This window comes from Anarhichas minor, unplaced genomic scaffold, assembly GCF_050575085.1.
Source record: "Anarhichas minor isolate MPS153535 unplaced genomic scaffold, ASM5057508v1 ptg000080l, whole genome shotgun sequence".
NCBI lineage: Eukaryota > Metazoa > Chordata > Actinopteri > Perciformes > Anarhichadidae > Anarhichas > Anarhichas minor.
Window position 1 is genome coordinate 2,111,215 of NW_027466526.1, and position 11,029 is coordinate 2,122,243.

Sequence of the window (11,029 nt, forward strand, 5' to 3'; positions counted from 1 at the left end):
AGGAGGGTGAGAAGAGATGAAGGGAGGGAGATTAGCGGAGAGTGCCACAGCATCTTTATCGACAAGGCAGGGGTAGAAAGGCATCAGTTTTTATGTATCGAGTATTATTCCTGATTATGTAACAATTCTGAATACTCTCTTTTTCAATCTTTATTCAATTGTGTGTCTTTGAATTGAAATGTTTCTTTGAGCATATTTTTTTTGTATAGTGTGTATTGTGTAGTGATTGATAATAATCAATAGAGAGCGAGAGATACACAGACAGCTGGAGAGAAAGTGTATGCCTGTGTTGGAGTACATGTGCCATTGCTCAGTGGGATTGTGAAGTTTGTTTATTTGTTTTTCTAGTTGGGTCATAAAATGTGAGCGTATGCCTGTGTTTGTCTGTTTATGTGTTTGAGTCTGTGCTGTGCATGTTTCCCTTAGGGCACGTACAGGGCAAAGGGAGTGTTTCCATGTAGGTGTGTAAACAGAGCATGTAGTGTACATACACACACACACCCATGGCCCCGCGCTAAGGTGTTTATAAGTCCTGAGAGTTGAGATTCCCTTTGCACCCAGAGGGCAATCTCATTCCAAACCAATTAAATGTATACCCACACACACACACACACACACACACACACACACACACACACACAAACATACAAGCCCACACAAGAGCACACAGGAATGCCGACTTAAAAAGTCTCTGATCATGTAAACACATTTACCTAAACATGATAAGAATGTGACAAACTTCGTGTCATTTTGACTTTGAGGAAAATCCCTGAATTAATTTTCACAAATAAGACACAGTAAGGCTAAGATATTGTGTCACAGAAAGTGAAATCTTTCAGGTTTTTTATGAAAACAATTGAAAGAAAATATTAAAAAAGACACAACTGAAATTGAAATATGAAAAAATATGAAATATGAAAGAAAAATAAATCTAAATCTATAATCATCAAATAAAGTACCATGTGACACACCAGCTTTTTCAAGAGTTAACCTGCCCAAGGATCAGAACTTATTTTTACCGGCCTGTCATGATATGCTTTGTTTTAGCACCTAACAGGTGCTTGCTGACTGTATCTAAGTCATGCTCTTCTTTGCTGAGAATGGTACAATGTATTAAAATGGTTATGTGCATCTGATGATCATCAATCTTGTTTCTTCACCATTCTACATAATAAGATGACTCTGTATATGAAAAACCTTATATCGTAAATATAATTTAGCTTTTTCCCGGCTTCATTTGTTTAATTGTTCTAAAATCAGTTGAAAAACAAATCTCTGCAAGTTTTGTTTTGTGCACTTTATTACATTAAGCTTAAGCTTATAACATTGTGTGTCTGTTCTGTTTGCATGTGTCATCACTATGGTGGTCATGCTAAATAAGTACATTGAGTGGTTTTGCCAAGCCGCCCTGGCACCTGTTATCCACTAACTGCACTTGGTTCAGTGTATTTGTTTACACAGTTGCTGATGAAAACACTACTGGGATGTGTTGCTGCGTAACCACTCCAGACATATTTACTGCAGCGGGTATTCCTCCAAAAGTGTATACATTCTCTGTGTGTGTTCTCGCGTACACACACCGACTTGTCTGCATAGCCGTAGGTGTTCAGGATCAAATTTATGGGCTAATATTTCTGTTCAGAGTCGTTATGACACAGCTGTAAATGAGGTGACAGATGATGAATAGATGCAAATACAGATACAGGAAGAATGGAGCTTGATAGAGAGAATGAGATCCAGAGGGAGGAAAAGCTCGACCCAAACCTGTCAGTCTCATCAACACTGCTCTGCTTTACGCAGCAAGGACTGATTTTCCGTTCTCATGCAACGCCTCTCTACACACCCATAACTCTCCGTTACTTAACTACCAGCACTAAAACATCTCTGATTAAATAGCTGGACGACAACTCCTTAAACTGCAGACTGAGAGAGAGTATCCGTCTTTAAGGCCAGTCTCCTCTCAGATTGTTATCCAGCGGGGTCGGGCTTTGTGGGATTTGATGTGCGGTTGCTAAATGTTTACTTCTCATAAATACGTGCTCTGTAATAACTGAACTTAAGTCAGTTGCTATGTGACTTATGCTATGTTGTCATCACTCACATTGGCACAAAAGGATGTTGTGGGTGTTTCATTCATTTGCGGACAGATATCATCTTTCCCCGGCCCTCTGTGTCTCTTTGTGCATTCCTCTTCTCTTTCTCATCTTTCCGTTCTGTCTCCCGCTCTTTCTCTTTCTCTTTCTCTTCGCTTGTGTCTTTCATTAGACATCGTTCAGTTGTGGTTGTGGAATTCAGAATGATTCAGAAATTGTGAAGTAATGTAAACAGTATGAATGTAAGTGCAGGGAAACTACTTTTTATGACGTCAAAAATGTTCCAGAGCTGAAAGCTTCCAGCAGTCTAATATGGAGGTATTTCTAAAATAACATTACATCCAGTTTTTTGTGTGTAATCCACCTTTTCTCAGAGGAACCAGGTAATTTTCTTCACCATCTCTGGTGTCAAGCAGTGGTTTTTCCTGGTGTAAATAATTCCAAGACCATGTTGCTCTAAAGCTGTTTTGAAGCCGATAAAGGCAAAAGACCATAGAGACCATAAATTCTTCTCAGCGCAGAGCACAGATGGAGAAAATGTTTTTACCTCCCAGAACCAAACATACACAAAGCGACAGCAGCGGGGAATTGAGCCACAAGTCTTATCTTGTAAAAAATGATTATAGCCCCTAATAACTTTGATTTAACACCTTATAACAAACACATCAATCAACTAATTCACTCTCGGGCCACAGCTGCTTCCAGCCATTTGTTCCACCATTTGTTTTTGTTAAATGACAGATTGTTTCACCGCAAAATACTGTTCACCGCTAGTCAGGCTTAAGATAAGTTATATGGTGGGCTTAGAGAGGTGCAAATGGCAAATGGAGAAGGCAGTAGAAAAGCAAAGCAATGATTCATGTGACAGAGCATACAAGAAGTTCTGTTTGGTTTAAGCTTCAGTGACTATAATCCCTCTGAGACTGAGCAAGCTGTTGTTAACCATGACTACTGCAAGAACAGCATCAATTCTCTGTCAACTGTTAATCTAGTGTGTGTGTGTGTGTGTGTGTGTGTGTGTGTGTGTGTGTGTGTGTGTGTGTGTGTGTGTGTGTGTGTGTGTGTGTGTTTTCAGTGTGAGCATATGATTTAAAATATTACATATGACATAATATAATTTCATCGTTGCATTGTATGCTATAGCAGGCGTACACACACACACACCGTCTCTGTGTGTGCCACCTGTTGATAATTTGAAAATTCCAGTAAATTCCACACGGAAATGACAATGAGTCATCTATTATGACGATTAGTGATATGCACCATATCCTGTGTGTGTGAGCGTGTGTGTGTGTTGCGAATGCAACCCTCCCCGAGCTTTTGGTAGCTCACCACAGTTTGTTTTCAGTTCAATCAGTTTCTATTTCCCAAGATAATTTTGAAGCATGATTATAATACACATACATTAGTACTAAAAGTAAGGTAAGTGGTATTTCCTGGTGTGAACCATCGGAGCCAACTCATTTCAGTCACGATCAAGGATGGGAATATCTACTGCCAAACAAATCATCCAAGAACAACAAACCTGCCCGTATCACTCGCATCCAATCACAGTCCCTCAGCGCCCCCAGATCTGTGCTGCATTAGCCCTCCCCAGCAGCCAATCCCACGCCACATGTCTGTCTATGTCCAGAGAAATTTGCGCTTTGACCTGGATGAGAGTTCTTCTGAGTACACAGAGATCTGCTGATTGAAAAAAATGGTCTATGCCAGATTTCCTGAACACTTTTTGCAGTCAGGTTCCAATCAGAGTCAATTCAGCGTCATCCAGGATCTCAGGCTTATTCAAATACATAAGGACACGTGTCTTTTGGGGACTGTGCAGAAACCATTTTAGGCTCCAACCCAAAGGGTTAAGACACTGATATAAGCACATTCAAATGAATGAATGAAAAATGAATGACTGTGGACACTGAACCCTCAGCGATGATTGTAATAGCAATTTTTGTCATGTTGTCAGCAAAACGCCCTACAAAATGAAAACCTCTCTACCATTTGGACCTGACTGCAATGAGATTCTCTAGCGTGATTCTGCCATTCTTCCACTAATACATACTTTTATTGCATCTATATGTGGTTATGCAAAATGGTGGAAAGAATGACAACCATGACCATGACCATGTTCCTATCATTATACCAGTGGTTTTAATTTCCTGACCACAACCATACTTTAGACATGCTTTAATTGCCAATATGGGGAACATTTTGAAAAAAACTGTTGACAGTCAGAATGAATGTTTTGTCTCATATGTCAATTTTTTTTAAAAGCACTTTGCAGCATGCAACAAAACAACTGCCCTATCTCACAAACTCACGAGCATAATTAGCCTACTGTTGCTTTTATGTGGAGGCCATTATCGCTGGCTATAAACAGCCACTGTAGTCAGTCGCCCCTCTCTTTTGGTCAGATGCAGAATCAGTCATGTTTTACTGGCCTCATGTGCTTCACATACGTCGAGCATGTGTGCCGTCCAGCTCCACTCAAGTTCTCTGTGGGTAAATATTGTTGGTATTTCACATCGACTCAGGGATCTCAGTCAGGAGGAATACCATTACCAATGCGGTCAATGATTATGATCTGAAACAAGATTACTTTCTGGGAAACATCACAAACAACAGAGTTTTACTTCACCATAATTGTCGTGGTTCGTATTGCTGATGTTGTGTAAAAACACATTGCAAACATTGGTGATGATTTTCTATACTTTCATAACCATTGAACCATAATATGCTTGCCTTTGTGTTCAAAAAGATTTTCCAACTTACTAACATCAGAGGTTTTTGGAACTTTTTTTGAGAATGTCACAACTTTTATTTGACTGAGGTGAAACAAGGTTGTTATTCTTGTTTCTCAAAAGTTACCGATGTTAAATATTTTCAGTACACAGTACAACAACTCATATAGTATTATTAATACATTAACATATAAGAATGTATCATATAATACTCATTGCTTTCTAATGCTTCATCATTACGTACAGTATGGCACTTATTTCTTTTCTTTGTAAATTTTCTGGAAAACTTTGGTTACGGCTCCAGTGCTTATAAACCCTGTTTGAGTTGGTCCGTGAGACCAAACCAAACACAATGCCAAATTACAATCAGACCAGCTCTGCACTTACAGGCTTGGCTCAACAACATACAGAGACACTGTGCCCTACCATATGCTCATATTTTCACCTCCAAGTTGTTCTAGTTTCTTTTTTTTTTAGTTTATCTGACTTTATTTTACTTTCTACGCATCAGCTGGATTTGCCCTGTGGAGAGTTCACATGTACTGTCCCTGCTAAACACTCCAACTCTGGTCATTAGCAAGAGCTATGGCTGTAATTATAAAACACCAGCCCTTGAATCCTGCTGTTTTATGGGTCCTGGGTATTTTTATATGACTGGTTTTCAAACATGAAATGGATTTGCTTGTGTGCGAATAATCAAAACTTGTTAATTTTCAGTGCCTCCGGCCTCTGTTGGGAGAGATCTCGTCTCCTTGCTTGGTGAACCCAACAATATGTGACTAAAATTAAACAGAATGAGAGCTGGCAGATAATTTATGTTATTTTCTTCATAAACATCACAACCTGCTTGTATTTAGGTTTCTGATTTACACAAAGATATTATGTAATATCTTACATAACGCCATAACGTAGAAACCATCTGGAAAATACTGCATGTTGTTTTTTTCACTAGCTCTGAGGCTATGTCAGTCGGTGCAGACTGAACTATCTCAACATTTCTGGGATGCATTGCCATGACATTTTGCACAAGTCCCCAGTGGATGAATCCTACTGACTTTATGATTCCCTTGCACACCATGAGGCTGACATTTTTAGTTTTTGGATGAACAACTATTGCATAGATTGCCAGTGGCTTGGTACACACACAGGGATGAATTGTAATAACTTTGGTGATTCCTTCATTTTTCGCCAAGCACCATCATCAACTCAAGATTGTGTCCAATACTTTGTTTTGTTACCAAATACCTGCAAAACTAATGACATTCTGCTTCAGCTTCAGATGCTAACTCACTAAAGATGTTGGACATGGTATACGTTATTCGTGTTAAACATCAGCATGTTAGCATTGTCATTGGGAGCATGTTAGCACGCTGACACTATTATTTAGCACTGCTGTTCACAGAGTTGCTAGCGTGTAGACTCTTAATCTTGTTCAGAAGAAGTCTGGTGGAAACTGTCTGGATAACTGCTCTTGGCTCAATATGGAAGTTAGTTTTTGTGGATCCAATTATATGGGCAATTTTGTCGTACGGTAAATTATACTTTCTTTGCAATAAGATCCTTGAATCGGCTCAAAACAATGTGGACAGAGGCAAAATCCCGGAGTTATCCCTCCAAAGTGTTCCGAGTGCCGCAGCATGATAATATGCGGTGCATTTGAGAGAGGAGCGGCATCACTCCAGCGTCTCAATGTTTGGAACATCGGAGCAGCTATTTGTTGACTGTTAAAACCACACTCTCACCAGTCTCAACAGTTCTTGAAATCAACAAGCTAACATTAGCCACCGGTAACTCCAGCAGAGCAGATTTGGCCAACGCTCAGATTTGCTGGAAGAGTCCTAATTTTTTTTCACTGGATGGAAAAATGTCTGCATTAATTTACTTCATAAAAAGACAAGTTCTCTTTCTCAGCGTGGTTCGCTGGGGTTGTTCTGCCTGGGTGAGAAACCAAGGGGTAAATTGTACTTTCACACATGTTTTAATTCAGGGTCTTTCCATTAGAGCTCCTTAGATTGAGAGGAAATTGTTCACTAGAAAAATAAAGCTCAGGCCATCTGCCTTCTTTCAACTTTCTATAGCGAGTAATGTTGAAGTTTCTCGAGGGCTGTTTCTGGACCATATGTTCAGAAAAAGTCAACAAAAATGATTTACAGTATTTGCATTTCAAACAAGATTTTCTTGAGAGATTCCGCTTTGCAAACTTTCCATAATGATAACAGTGTTCTGTATCTCTCACACATACCCATAATTCAGTACACCTACTCTCAAAGGCTCTCTTTCAGGGGGATGCCTGACACGGGTCCCCGCGGAGCTGAATGATCACAGGACAAAAGTCGAGGGCAGACGGGCCACCTGCCATAAAGAAAGAGCTGAAAGGGTTCTATCAAGGAGAAAGAAAATAGACTCCCCATGCAGATTAATAAAATAACCCCAAGGTTCCTCCACACCCTGATCTGCACTGCCGCCCACTGCCCCACCAGAAATATACCACACACACACACACATATGGAATATCTGGGGCATGCCTCACCTGTTGCCTGGCAACAACTGATGGGGGGGGGGGAGCTAGTGGTGCGCCGATGATTAAAATTTCCTGGGTAGCAGTGTTTGATCCCCAGTACGCTGCCATTGTCTCTCCACAGCTTCATAAGAGACCCAACGCTGGGGTTGCAAGAGGGAAGAGAATATATAAACTTTCTCACTCTTGTCAAGAGGTGGCTGGCTTTGCTCACTGACTTTTCCTCTGCTTTTTGGAGGGTAAAGAAGCCAACCCCCCCCCTCCACGACTCAAGTGAACTCAGGACTTTCTTTACTTTTCCCCCCTCCTGTCATACTAGTCCCTTTGACAATTCACCGGTCAGTCACATTTTTCAGAGAGAGGCTAAAAAGAGGAAATACATCAATTGAGGTCATACTAAGGGTCAGACACAGAAAGCGGTGGCCTTTCCTAACAGTCCTGGGCTCAGTTTATTTAAAGTGTTGCTGTCGAGGGGGAGAGGGAAGTGGAGACACCGCTTCGGAAGGAATGTGTAGTTAATGCCACGCTCATGGCCAAATTAGTCAGGCCTGCTGAGGGGATTCCTCCTGGGGTCACTGCCACAGTAAAGCAAAAAAAAAGTACACTTGAGTACATCACGCCCATATGAAGCAGATATCTCCACACTTACATGTGCACATACGTATTCATAATTTATAAACAAACACATATACAGGGAATACTCTGTAAAAACAGTTCCCTTCTCTTTTGACCTTCTCTATGCAAACCTCTGAGCTGCTTTCCCTCTGTGTGTACAGCTGACAGCTCTTGCTGACAGTGATTATCTGTCCTTGACTACCTTCTCAATCCCTCTTACTATGAAATGATCCCCTCAATCACCCTGGTACACTCACAAAAATGCAGCCTCACAAACATGCACACACACATTTAAGATGAGTTTGCCTCACCTGCTTCCCCAAAACATGCACCTGTCTTATCCTTGCTTATATTTATCTAATCCTGCCAGGCTCTGTGCATAATAGAATTTCAAGAATCAATGATTATTTATTAGAACTTCTAGATCCTGTAAGAATGTGTGTGTGTGTGTGTGTGTGTGTGTGCGTGTGTGTGTGTGTGTGTGTGTGTGTGTGTGTGTGTGTGTGTGTGAGTGTGTGTGTGTGTGTGTGTGTGTGTGTGTGTGCTTGTCTATTTTCATAACTTTGCACCGCCTCTGCTGCCCCGTGTCACTGTCTCTCTCTACTTGCTTCATGCTGAGAGAATGCACAGGATTGCCACCGGGCTATTTGCAGCGCTAATAGATGCAACGTCAGAAAAAAACCTGCATATAAGGCCACAGACTGCACCACTATGTTTTCACAGACCCCAGCGAGACACGCGCCATCAATTGCTGTCCACACTGAGCCCGGCCTAATTCATTAACCGATGACAGGACAGCGGATCAACATTGTCACTGACATCTGGGAATTTTATGAGTCATAGGCCGGGGCATAAAGAGTTTGGACATCACAGGCATGAGCTTTGCAAGTGTGGTGGTATGTTTGCTACTCTCATGCGTCTGAGGATTAAGAGCGTAAATGGATTTGTGCAATGTCATTTGAATATTAGAAAGTGGGCTTGTTAGCCTATGCTTGTAACCTCTGATTGTAGCTTATGCTAGGGGATTGTTAAGTGTCTGATACACTTTGAACTTCAGCCTCTCATAACAAAAGTTATGTTTGCATTAATTATTACTCACCAAAGAGCATTGTGTGTAACCTAACAAACATGTTGAACAAAGCAGGGACCCACTCGTATAAAAACTGTGCCACTGTGCTACAGTACCACCTACCCAACACCAATAGGGAGACAGACAAAGTGAAGCATTTAGCAGCTAAAGAGTCAGATAGTCCTCTGTACTTTCAGAAATTTTGAAAATGTAAAGAGTTAGTAGTTTAACTGCTTGGCCAAACTTTATGTCAAGATGATGCCGTGCACTCTTATGCCCCTCTCGTAGCTCAAGGCCTAATTAAGAGTAAGGCTAAAATAGGAATAAACGTGGTATTTAAAAAAGAAAAAAGTTGTAGTGTGCATCCATCCTTGGTCGGGAGGGTCTATGCACCTGCCCGACTTCATTTGCAGGTGTCGACTGATTCTCTCACTGGACGGTCACAGGGACTGACCAAGTGACCTTAACCTTGCGCACCCCAATGCCACATACATATACACACACACACCAACACACGCAAACACACACACACACACACACACAAAACACACACACACACACACACACAAAACACACACACACACATATTCCTACCCCCAGGGGATGGTGGGGCTAGTTCAGACTGGGATACAAAGACAAGCATTATTCTTCGACATCCCTTGCGCCAAACTGCTGGGACGGAGGAGAGAGAGGAGGGAGATTTCATAATTTCATCATAATATTTTACCATTTTTCCAATCTTTTTGCAAAAACAATTCAATTGAACACACATGAGCTTATATGTGACACTAAATGTCTCTGTCTAATACAATCTGTGCTTTTGTTCAAATATAAAGATCTTTGAAAAATGACATGACATTTTAATTTTGCATAGTCACATGCCTAACTATAATGCATCACTTAATGTCCTGGGTAACGTTTGGATTCAGCAGTCTGCCTCAGTGAAGGTGAAATGGTTTAAAACAATGCATCCATCTCTGTTACGTCTCACTGTCCTGGTCCTGAGCTAGTACAGGGCAAACAAGGAAGTATTCCCATAAAGAAAGAGCCCACACTGTGTTTGCATTGCTTTCCTAAGCACAGTGACTGATGAAAGACCAGAAGCCACAGCGAGGAGAGGCACTGGACTTGTGCATATTGTCCCCCCCCCCTAAACATCAACACACCAGTTAGACAAATGAAGCTTCAACCCCCCTTTACACTGCTCTGCTCCAATCTCCAGAGGCCGCAATTCACTAAACCTGGATGTATACAACAACGTCTCTGCATCTCTGACCAATTATCAGGAAAACTCCCAAACTGAGAAGTGACAACTGAATGATGATGGGCAATGTATTATCAATGCACTAAATAGTCCTGAATGGGCCTTCCATGTGATTTATAAGATATGCATTCTAATTGTTTTGTGGATATTTTTTATCTTAGTCAGCCTAGCAATACAAACATTTGCAAGGAAAAGGTCAAGTGTAACAGTTTACCATAACTCACTGACACCAATGCTGGTCTGTTATGACAATGTGCCTCAAGCTTTTATGGAGCTAACTCCCTCTAGAGGTAATAAGATGAGATGCTGCTGCTTCTTTGGCTGGTGTCAACTGGGGGGGTTTTCTCCCTCCACACCAAACATTCACTGTGGCTTGAATAAAAAGGTTTTTTTTTAAGTCATTGCACAGGAATAGAAAGGGATTATCCCACACAGTATCCGATAAACTACTGGTACATGAATAAATTACTCTCTGGTACACTGGCTCATCTTTAGGTGCATTTCTGCAGATCAATTTCAAATGTCATAATTGAAATTGAATATTGAAAATAAATATAATTCCAATTTCTCAATCCTTTGAAAGAACCATTTTCCTGGAGTAATATTAGAACAGTATCATACACGCACAGATGTATCCTTAAAAATCCATATAATTATAAACTCACTGTAAAGTCAGTAATATTTGTGCTAATCTTACATTGTGGATAAATCACAGTCTCAGTCAGGATAAGGAAA